Here is a 12,786-nt window from a genome sequence, read left to right on the forward strand (position 1 = left end):
ACAGTAATAAGGCTCAGGGTATCGGAATCACACACTACATGGCCTTGGCTCTTTAAAAATTCCCACAACTGATTGGTTGGGCTGGGTATTGGTCAACGGGTGATGAGCAATTGTATTCTTTACCCTTGTTATTTCCCTTATCATTATTATTATTGGTGGTAGCAGCAGTCGTTTGTGTTATACCTTAGTTACTGATTGTTCTTACCTCAACCCATAGGAGTTACATTCTTTCAATTCTCCTCCCCATCCCTCCAGGAGCAGGGGGAAGAAGGGGAGAGGGTGAGCAAGTGGCTGCATGGCTGACTGGTATTAAACCATGACAAGATATAAAAAATACTATCCTTGGACACTGCAAAAATACTTATTTTTAAATTTAATTTTAAACTAGGATTACTTTATTTATCTACATTACCCTTTGTATTAACAGACATCACTGTGGATTACACACTTGCAACAAGCTCAGCTGTCACCTTCCCTTCAGTTATATACACAGAACTATTTTCAGGACCTTACTTGCTTCATTTGTTAGTGAAATTTAAAAATAAAGGTAGTAATGCAGAAAAACCCAATGCAATATTTCAAAAGCAGTATTTTTTTCTCAATTTTTTAAATACAACTTTATCAGAATTGAAATTTTGCTGAAGAATGTTTTATCAGTTTTGTCATACTATTTTCAACAAGCTCTGTCAAATAAGCAAATTAGCTAATAACAATATGATTTTGCTAGACATTCTGCTTTGGGTTTTTATTTAAAGAGAGACTAGACTTTATAGCTGAATTATTTATGACACTCTAATTTTTAAAAAAATGCAGCTCAGGACTAGAATTAAAAGTATTTCACAGCAAAAAGGAGGGTCAGAGTACCTTTTCTTTTTAATGTGAAAACTTCAGCAAAACATGTATTCCATTTCTGAATGCTTTGTCTTTTTCCCTTCCATATATACACAGGTCTATAGAGTAATAAATAAATTTCGAGGTGTCTTCCATAAGGACTTTTTAAAGAATACATCCTTGGTCTAAACATGTTTGGATCTGCAGATCAGCAACAGTCCTAAAATGCTTTTGCACAAGGAGTTCACAAATATTCTAATTTTTTCTGCATTTTTTTTAGAACTCATAACTAAGCAATGTCACTGCAACTGAAAACCACTAACAATCATACCTTTCTACATCATCTTCCATCTGGAAGGATTCCAAGGAGCTTTGCTTTTATTACTTCAATGCAAAGGTAATTCATTTCCAAAAGACAGTTTCTTTATATTCTCCTTCCTGTGATGCAAAGACATAGAAATGAAAGATTCAGTGAGCTTTCAGGCTAAGCTATATTGCTTTACGTTTTCCCTTTATAATTTTGGGTGACTTCCCTCCACATCCCCAGTCCAACAATGAAAGGATGTAAACTCAGGATTGTTGTACCTAGCCCCTAGAGCCACATTTGATTAAAAATGCGGGAACTAATGTGCCATTGGCTTGCTATGGTCTTAGCAGATAGTTTATTATCCAGTTTATAAGAAGCATGTTATTCATATAAGTGGCATTATTAGAACCATAAATTATGGCATAAACATAGATCTCTGTTTGTAACTCCTGTGGCTTTCATTAGACTTGGCTACAAAACCTTTTCGATCAGTTGTCTTAGGAATGATCTATATTAATGTCCATGTCTTCTGTCTGTCATCTGTATTTTTTTGGGTTTCTAGGAAAAATTAAGTACTATATGAAAAGACAAGGGGAAATAAAATACAGTCTATGAAGGAAACTGTTTAGTTCAAGTTTGGCATTCCATTAGAGATTTGAAAAGCTGGAGAATGATATGAGCTCTGAAAAGTAAAAAATGCAAAAAACCTCCTATCACCATCTTTTTATGGTCCTTTACAACAAGCAGTTTTAGTAATTTTAATAGCAATTTTTAATAATATATCTTGTTAAAATGCTAACAAAACCAAAGTCAATTCTAAAATAGCAAAAGTCATCGCCAGTCTAATATTTTGGATTGCAACTGTATATAGGGGGTTTTGGGTTGGGCAGCTTGATAGATTTTGCTTGTTTGGTTGGTTTATTTGGAGGGTGGGTGAATTCTTCTTTAAAGATTAAAAAAAATAAAAATACAGCAATGAAAAATGAATGGGTTTAAGGTTAGGGTTAAGTTGACAACAAAGTCAACTGGAATTGCATGTCCAGAACTTTTGATAATTTTAATGAATCCTGAATACTTGTTTTTCAAATATTTCCTCTTTATTTAAATCTTTTGCTGTTCTAGTCTTTGATGCTTAAGGGACTAAAACCCACATTTTAGAAATATTGGTCATGTGTACCAAACAGGCACTATGATCTTACAATTACACCAATTCTAAAAGTTACCTGTAGTAAGACCAGAATTCAAAATGATTATACAGAAAAAAACCTTACCTTCTCTATAAATGGCATGAGTAATTTCAATCACCCAGAGCTCAAGTAAGCCAGCAGCTACAGCATTACTTTAGGGTAGGTCATAAAGACTCATAAAGCAATTCAAAATGTGTGCATATAAAGTTTAATATGTAATATTCATTCTTGTTAGACAAAGCAATTTAACTCCTCACTGGCTTTATTTTCTCCTCCTCAAACACCAGGAATGGGCAACTGTTTTGGAATACAGAGTAAATTACCACAGGGTTTACAAAAATATGATCATGGCAATAACAGAGGAAGAGATCATAGACTTGAACTCATTCCAGTTACCTCCTCACATATCTTTCTACTGCTTCAGAAGGAGCTATTTCAATGTTTTCTTTTTTTTTTTTTTTTTTGAGATGCCAAAGGGATTTCTAAACTCAGGTTTACTTAGAGCAGTCTGTTTCATGTTTCATCATAGATTAATTTTTCAAAACATTTTAGACGTACCTCTGTTACTTTTTTAATGGGAAGAGATTGGTTAACCTTTCCTTTCCTACTCTCCCTTCAAATGGTTGAACACGAGCAATCATGAGTGAATACAGAAATTCAGAAAAACTAAAACATACAGAATGTACAGACAAGCAACATGATCATAGGAAAAGTAGAAGCTTCTCAAGAAAATGGATGGTTTCCCTTATTGTAGCAGCTGTGCAAAAGGTTGGTGTAAAGAAAATGTAGCTTAGCTGCCTTTGTTGAGGCCTAATCCAGTAAGAATTTTTCTACCAGGCAAGAGGATTATATGATGATAAACAGGATTGTTTTTTGAAGGCCAAGATAGCAGAGCCTTAAAAACACAAAATGACGTATCTGGGTAGCTACAGAATACATATAAGAACAAACAGAATAACCAGAGAGGTCTTAGAGCTTGATGATGTCCTGGGAGTGCATGGGCATCCCTTACCTCAGCACTAAAAGACTAATTTTTTAATGGATCATGTCCATGGAGGTATTATTCATAAAGAGAAGACTCCAGGAGACTTTATTGCAGCCTTTCAGTTCTTAAAGGGGACCTAAATAAAGATAGGAAGATACTTTTAAGCAGGGCCTGTTGTGATAAGACAAGGGGTGATGGTTTTAAACTAAAAGAGGGAAGGCTGGATGAGAGGAAAAAAAATTTTACAGTAAACCACTGGCACAGGCTGACAAGAGAGGTGGTGGATTCACCATCCTTGGGAGGCATTCAAGTCCAGGCTGGATGTGGCTCTGGGCAACCTGATCTAGTTGAAGATGTCCCTGCTCATTGCAGGGAGGTTGGACTAGATGACCTCTGAAGCTTCCTTCAAACAAAAACTGTTCTCTGGTGATGCGATGATTCTATGATGTGGTAGGAATCAAAACCCAACATTATTCCTGCATCAACTTCCTCTTCTGGCTGACATAAAAAAATTTGATCTTTTAGCATCAAATTCAGGCTTTTTTTTTTTTTTGCTTTTAGGGTGCTTAAGAGAACAGATGAACAGACAATAAAATGCTGTGCAGTTCATGTTTTCTGTAGGACTGAAGTGCTTTTTATAACAGTTTTAGGAGTGCTTTCTATAACAGCTCTATCAGTGACCTTCCCTTCATTTCCCCTTATTGCCTTTCAGTGGAAGGCTAAAATGAATATAAGAGGTTGGTAAATTAGACTACATTAAACAAATTCATACATAATTCTTCTAAATTTATCTCATAAAAGGATTTAAGAGAAGGACTTCTTATGCTTCACATATTATAACACACATTTACTGAGAGCCATCCATAAGATCACTATGAGAGGGTTTTTTTACCATCATTCAAACACCAATGTGATGTTTACTGAAGCCACTAGATTCTCAGACCTGTGTATTCATTGACTGACCATAAGATGTACAGAGGTGTTGTGTTACAAAAGGATAGATTCTCTTTCCTGTGCAGCCACAAGTCTTGCATGCAGCATAGTTAAATGACCTCCAATCATTTTTATTTAGAAAACATGAAATGCAGCAAAACTTAGAGGGTTTAAAAAAAATAATGTTGTGACAATGAAGATATGGAAAATTTGAAATGACCTCTGAATGCAGAATGTGACTGTATCACATTAATTTAGTTATTAAACACATTCTGAAATTGTTTTTAGCACAGAGGCCAAGTGACCCATAACAGCTTGCATCTGTGTTCATCCACGTCTTCCCCTCTTTACAGTCTAGCTCTACACAAGCTATTGAGAATAGTGAAGAAGTTCTAGCTCCTGAATATGTCTGGAAATTCTCTGAGTGGGCATTTGACACCTTCCATAATAATCTCAGGAAATAGTCTAACTACTTTAGAACAGACACAGTCACGTTCAACTACCCAAGAATGTTCCCGCATAATATTTAAATTATTACTATAACATATCCAAACAAAAATGATTTTAGAAGAGACAACAGTGGAGGATTAGTTGACTAGACTGTATTTTTCTTTCTTAAGCAACACATTTTTCCAGGCATTTACTGAAATTTATAGGCATAGCTCTGTCATTAAAACTCCAGCGAAGTGGTTCCAAATCTACACTAATATAGGTTACAGCAGGATTGGATCCCAAGTTTTTTTAAACATTTGACACAGTACTTACTTTTATGAGGACCTATAAAAAAAGAAATAAAGTAAACCCTATCATCCTTTTCATCCCCTTGGGCAGATAAGATTAAATCCACATGGTTTTCTGCAGTGAGAATGTGCAGGAATAGAGTATAAACTTCCAAGGATGTGTCTCTAATCTTGAAAAATATAATATGCTATATTTGTTTCAAGGGTTTCATAGGATTCATGAGCAAGAAAGGACCCTGTGTGCTGGCTGTTCTCCATGACACTGCTGTATAATTTTGCAACCATATGAGGAAAAAGAAAGAGAATGTATGTAGAGCTGAGTTATGTTATCTATATTGGATGCAAAAACTCAGATTCAACTTGTTCTATGGACATGGTATGCAGAGAGGTAACCTGGAATTTCGGATGCACAACAGATTCAGCAGACTTTGGGCACAATCTGAACACCTTCTAGTCAAAACAAGTTGATGAAAAAGTGCTACAATAGGCTGTAAAAATGACCGATAGAGATTTAATATCTATGTAAGATCAGTCACTCAAACTCCTGTTAAGATTCTGTCGTGGGTGACACTTCTAAGCTTTTTTTTCTCAGTTTGTTTGAGAAGTTTTCCACTCTATACAGAACATTCAGATATTCACTGAAGCACAAAAAAGGACTGTGAGATAATTAATCAGCTGCAAAGTATTTAGAGTACTTGCCACGGAAAGGACTCAGTCAGAGACAAATAAGATCAGACAAAAAGCCATTTATTGCAAAGCATTAACTCCTTATATACTATTGCTTACACACACCTACAGCAATTTGGCATATCATGATTGGATACTTGTCTTGAAGACCCTTAGTGACTAACATATAATTGGTTAAGCACAGGTGTGAGAACTTGACCTTGAACACTTGTCAACAGTCCACAGTTCTCATAAGTCAGTGAATTACAGCTTCTTCTTATCTTGCTTGCTTAAGCTTCCTAGGGCCTCCCACAGCCTTGCTGTATCCCTCGGAGTTATTCAGAGCTCATGTACCAAATATCCATTCTCCTGTGAGAACACTGTCTCCGCAAGTACTTATCCTAGAGATGCGATATAAAGTCTCTCATCTAGAGAACATTTAAGCAGTTTACACAAAATGAAAGAATTTAAACAGAAAAGACCTAAACTAGCTCTATCTTGGACACAAAACATAACGACTGACAACATTCTCATACTTAGATTTGAAATTCCTGAAGCGGACCACATAATGAAGTTATGTTCTTCCATAATCATAGGGAAGTACTATTAATATGTGTTATTTTGCAACATGGAAGACATTGTTATTTTGTGAGTGCTTTCTAAGTTCACCAACTGATTTTGTTTTGTTAAATATTGTCATGGTTTAAACCAAAATCCTCACAGCTCACTCACTCACTCCCCCCCCCCCTTGCTTCCCCAACTCCCGGAGAGTTAGGAAGGAGAATCCAAAGAATGTGGCCCCCACGGATTGAGATAAGAACGGTTTAATAGCTAAGGCATAACACAAATCACTACTGCCATTACTACTACAAATAATAATGATACAGCCAATAACAAGTGAAGAGAATACAACACCTCACCAGCCACCGACCCATAAGTCACTCCACCCTGCCCGACCGAGCACCGACTGACACCTCCTCCATTCCCCCAGAGCTCCAGCCCTTCCGGCTCTCTCCCAGTTACACCCTGGGCATGACGTGCTATGGTATGGAATACCTCTTTGGCTAGCCGGGGTCAGGTGTCCTGTCTCTCCTTCCTCCCGGCCTTCCCTCCTCCCTGGCAGAGCATGAGCTCAGAAAGGCCTTGAACAAAAAACACCCAAGCAGTAACTCAAAACATGCTCGCTATCAAGCAACTGTTCCCAGCCCAGAAGTCAAAAGACAGCACTGCACCAGCTACAAGAAGGAGAAAAAATGACTGCTACGGCTCAAACCAGGACAAATATACTTAAAAAATAAGCTCTATTTTTGTCCTAAATTAAAAATTAAAAAATACATTTTTTTTGGCTAAGTATGGAATCTGGGCCAAGACTTGTTTGTTTTGGTGACAGTAATGAAAAACTTATACTACTTCATTCAAGAAGTATTCCTTTTCAAGTTTTATGGATGTCTTGGAAAAAATAATTAATCACACAGCTCTGCTGTGAACGAATATTTGACAATGGCATGGGAGTAGCCCATGTGGAGTGTGTTAGGATTCAAAATATTAACAACAGAAGCATGCCAGCTTTGTAGTAGTTGACTTTTTATGTGAGAGTGATTACAGCTGGAAGCATACTGAAAATTAACAACACATAACTACATAGCATTAGTGGAAATTGCAAAACTGAACTGAGTCACAATAAAAACATAGATGTTGATATAGCAGTATTACTTTAAGTCTATAAACCCATAAGTATTTCTTGTTGAAACATCATTTGGGTGTCTTTTGATGTTTTAATCAACATGCCAAATCTATTTAGAAATTTGTCTATTTTAGTATATCTGTTCTGCAAAGGTTCTGTCCACATCTAGAAGTTAATTATGCGTACTGATATGTGGTGATCTATGCACTGGACATTCAGGCTGCTAATGTCCCATGTTCATGCGTACTTCCCACTTTGTCATGCTATATCAAGCAGAAAGTGCCAGGGGGGAGAAAAGGAGAAAGAAAGAAAAATAGAAAGTGAGAGACATGGGAGCATGAGGTAAAATCACTTTTTACTTCGATGCTTTAAAGAAGAGGCATGAAACTCATGAATATTTCCCTGGAGTCTGAGTCATCCAACACCCATCAGCATTTGAAATAATGATACAAGAGAGCAGAAGAGAAAAACAATATTAGGACTATGTTAGATCATTCTTTGGTAGATTTCTGAACTCTTTTTCCTTGTTCAAGTACAACTCTAAGGCATAAGAAACTTAGCAGTCTTTTCCATGGAGACCAAATTCAACAGCCGTATTGCACTTCCCTGCAGAAAACAGGACAGCAGCTCCCACACAGTTCTAGGAAAATGAGTGAGATGTTAACAAAGCCAGGTGAGGGGGCTTGTAGAAAGTACATCTTATGACAAGGAGCAGGACTGTATGTAGGACAGGAAGGAACTTGTCGCCCACTTGTATCATATTCACTAAATAGACTTCTGTTGATTTCTTCTTTTTTAATGAAGACTTCTGATTTAGCAAACAGTGTCACTGATATTAGTTCTTGATATTACATTACCACTATGTTCACAGATCAGTTTGACAAGTGTTGTATTTCTAGTACGGTGGAACAGATAGGGAATGTGTAGGAGGAAAAGTTTGGAAAAAAAAAATGTCCAGAGGTGATTATGGGGGTTAATGCAAAGAATATTCTAGAAAGGATATTACAGTTGGTGCACCAGATTCACAGCTCAGTGAAGTCACACAATATTCCTCAGTGCAGTGTCAGTGGGAACAAAGATATTGAAATGAAAACCCAAAGCCCAGAGAAGAAAAGGAGTTTTCTAATTATTTTCACTCTAGTGTCTAAGGTTCATTCTACAGCTAATAGTATAGTGAAGACACTCAAGCCTTCAGAGAACACTGTTAAGAAAAACACAAGCTACGTTTTATGTTTAATACTAAAATGTTATAAGAATCAATGTTCTTACAAAATATTCTGCTGATAATTTCTGGTCTATCACTGATGTCAGATCTGGGGTAATTCTGTTAGTGCTAAAGCAATGACTTTTTCCTTGTATAATAGTGCCATCTCTATCTGAACTTACTCCTACAAAATATCTCCCAATTTCAATTTCTATGCAGAATTTCAGTATAAGATCATCCCACATAATTCAGAACATATTTGTAAAGATTTGACTCTATCAAGCTTATTTTAATTTTGATCAATTTCAACCAGCTCCTGTTAGAACAGAAGGCCAAATCCATATTTGCTTGTCTTTACATTCTTTTATGTGCACCTTTGTAATTCTTTAATAGCAGCTTAATTTACTAACAAGAGTAATCTTATGTTCAGGACCATCTTAGACAAACTATTTCACTGAACATTAATGAAAAAGATGACACAGGAGACTTGAGCATCTATTAGAGAGACAGTTTCCTAGAAAAAATATCCCTGCACACATCTACTATTATTAAAATTCCTTCTACTTGGATCATTGAAATTAATTCACAGACAATAACACTCTACAGCCAAAAGCATTGCTGTCCAAAATGGTATTATACCACACACTTTTTCAATTTGGGTGGCAGACATGTTACTGGAGGTTTGCGGAAAACCACATTGCCTGATATTAGTGATTCTCTTTTATGCAACACAGCATGAATGATCTGGCACATGCTTTGTGCTTCTGACTTGATGCATGTTTTCTGCATTTTCTAAACTGAAAATAACAGTAAATTCAAGTGGGTTTCATCATGATCGTAAATCAGTCACATGTGTGATTAGGTCTAGGTGCCACAAAGTTGCACCTTGTTTAGTTGCTGTTCATTCAGGAAGAGATGAAACTTTTTAAACTAGATTTCAAAACTTTACAATTAAATTTCATATGAAAATATATTTAAAAGAGTTTATAATTCCTTTAAGCAATTTAATTTCCTAATTTACTGCTTCAAACAAAACCAGTCTATTTAAGAGTTAAACCTCATGAAAAATATCTACATAAGGGACTTGTACCAATTTGAAGGAACTCTTTTAAATGCTGAGCTAGAAAAGTAGGACTCATTTAAATTATTGCACCAAAGTCAACCCCAGTAAAAGTGAGGATATTAGTGTGCATTTGGAATTCAGTTGGGTTTGACTTCTCAAGTTGTTTCCCAGACTTCAGTAGTTAACAATTTGGCTTAAATGTTCACTACTTGGAGGATCATGTAAAATTTTTTGCTATTGAGCCAGCCTTCAGAACCAAGATGAAGGCCACAAGCAGTAAGGGAAATCTGCAAAGCTCTCTTTTACACCATTTAACTCACAAATCATTAATCTTGTCCACTCAAACATTTTAAGGTCAGTGCTTGCTTAGCTATTTAAGTGAAATTTTGTAAGGACTTACAGGAGTAAAATGAGAAAATTGTGACCGCAAGGGATTTTTTAATTTAAAAGAAACAAGAACATATGGGCAGTTTAACTCACTTATCAACAACCAGAACTATGTTCGGTATATGACTTTAGTGACAATGTATCAGCAGATAAAATCTGAACATAAGTAAAAACAAACCAACAAAGTTTATAATTCCATTGTTGTTAATAGTCAGATGTTAGCTAGAGAACAGGGCACTTACCAACACAGAAAAAGATTGTGGCCTCACCAATATTTAGGAGAGTAGAGATATTTGAAACAGTCAGTCCACACTCCCAGTTCCATACACTACCCAATTTCTGCAGAGCCAAAAATGTAAAATACTTCCTCATCTATAGAATAAAATTAACAATTCAAATGCAGTTCAACATGGCAGACCTACTTTTAGAGAGCATTCTGGAACTGATTGTAAGATTTAATATGTTTAGAATAACATTTAACACTTTAATGTTTAGGCATCTATTCAGGTTCTTAGCTCATCATCTAATTAAGCCTTCTAGGATAAGATGCTAAGTAGGATAATAATCTGAGAAGCAGTCACAAATTTATTAAAAAATTACTTACAAAGAAAAGAAAAAAAAAGAGCAAATAATCAGGTTTTTAACCTGAAAAGGGCCACAGAATCTGCCACTGCTTTTCCAATCTAACTAAATAGTATAGCAGGGACACCATTTCAGGCAAACAGCTTATCTGAAAGAGCAGATCCCTGACTAAGGCAGCAATGATAAATCACAGACTATTCTCTAGTGCAATACACTGGTTTAGCTATATAAAATGAAAGAAAAGGATATGAAATGCTAGGTCTTAGAGAATCTATACAGTGAAAGGGAGTTTTGAAGTCTACAGAGAGCGCATGTGTGAAAATATTTAATTTCTTTCTCCTTTCTTTTAATGATCTCAAGGTGGTTTGTGCTTTTCATAGTTTTGACGCACTCTCAAAAAATGAAGAAAATAAAGAATGATTCTAAAAGAAAATGACCAAATGATAATGATTAAAATTATCCTAACAATGATAACATATTTTTAATTACTACATGTAATATTTAATAACAGTGCAAAATCTACAGTTTAGTACTACTAATATTGTTAAACTAGGGAATGCAAACTTTAAAAATGCAGAAATAAGTTTACCCTAGTTTGATCCTTCAATTTACTGTTTATTTTTGCGTGTGTGTGTATATATTTATCAGTCTTCAGTATAACCTATGTTTATCTGAATTGTATTCATATGTGGATTTCCTGTCACTTTTTGTTTCTACCATGGAACACATCTCAATTATTGCTCAGAAAAAGCATTAATCAATTAATAGTTACTTTTTTATTGTTAAACTTTTCTCCTTGGGCCTCATTAAAAACACACATTTCAAAAAATAGACTGTATTTTACCTCAAAGGTAGATATTTGTAGACCTTCACCACTGTTGGAATTTGGGGTTCACAAACAGGAGTACAACTGTTTTTAAAGTACACAGGAAGGTCTTCAATGATCCAAGGAAAGAAAACACACAACATTGGCACATTGTCCTACACAGAACATAGTAAGTGTACTGCGATGAGCAAGTCAGCAAAAGGATGTGATGCTTTCCCCTTGGAGGCAAGACAGAAGATGCAATTACAAGACTGGAATTGTTAAGTTTACTTCACAGTGGACAGGACAATATCTTGTATTTCAAAGTGGTCCTAAGAACATGATTGTGGCTATAACTGATAGCACTATATATGACTAATTGTACAAGACTCTGGAGATCTCTAAGGGGTGTTGAAGGAGAAGAACATTAAAGCATTTCCCAGAGATTCACTCCATGTTATGAGCAAAAGCAGTCAGGGGTCAGAAGAAGGTATAATCTTCTTGTACAGCAAAAGAAAGATGAGCTTGTTAGAGCTTCTGGAATAAATCTTCCATGAACAGTGTGGTTAAAGTACCCAGGAGGGATAAACATAAAAGGAAATCAAAAAGGTAAAAAAATATTCATAAACACTTAGCACTAATCCACGAAGTCAGGATCCTGTAAAACCAAATCACGGATACAAAGAGAAACTTTCCTACATGTTACTATGGGAAGTCTGGATAGTAAATGAATGGAATTCCTCTTGTCTGAGATGAGTTTGACCTAATTCTGAATTGATGAATTTGGGTTGTAATATTTCAGTAATTCCTAAATGAAATTGTTCAATAAGATTCATAGTATTGCAGTCTTTCCATTGATAACTATAACCTATTTAGGAAGAAGTCAGCAGGGAAAAAGGAGGGAAATGGTATAATACATTAAAAATAATTTTAACTGTTTCTAAGTTATCAATATTGCGAAACAAATGTTAGTAATTAGGAGTTAATGTAGTGATAAAGCACTATATACGGAGCTTCAGGTTACCAAATCATGTTAAACAACAGGCTGCTCATTCTTTTCAAGACCAATATATCACATGTGTGTCACCTCTGTGCCTGGCAAAATCTGGGAGCACATACTCTTGGAAGGCATGCTAGGGCACATGAAAAAGAGAAATGTGCTTGGTGACAGCAAGCATGGCTTTACTAGGGGAAAATCCTGCCTGACCAATTTGGTGGCCTCCTATGACGGGGCTACAAAAGTGATGGACAGGGGTGGAGCAGTTGACATCATCTACCTGGACTTGTGCAAAGCGTTCGACACTGTCCCACATGACATCCTTGTTTCTAAATTGGAGTGTCATCAATTTGATAGGTGGACCACTCGGTGGATAAAGAACTGGCTGGATGGTCGCACTCAAAGAGCTGTGGTC

Source organism: Melopsittacus undulatus, chromosome 5 (genome assembly GCF_012275295.1).
Source record: "Melopsittacus undulatus isolate bMelUnd1 chromosome 5, bMelUnd1.mat.Z, whole genome shotgun sequence".
Lineage (NCBI taxonomy): Eukaryota > Metazoa > Chordata > Aves > Psittaciformes > Psittaculidae > Melopsittacus > Melopsittacus undulatus.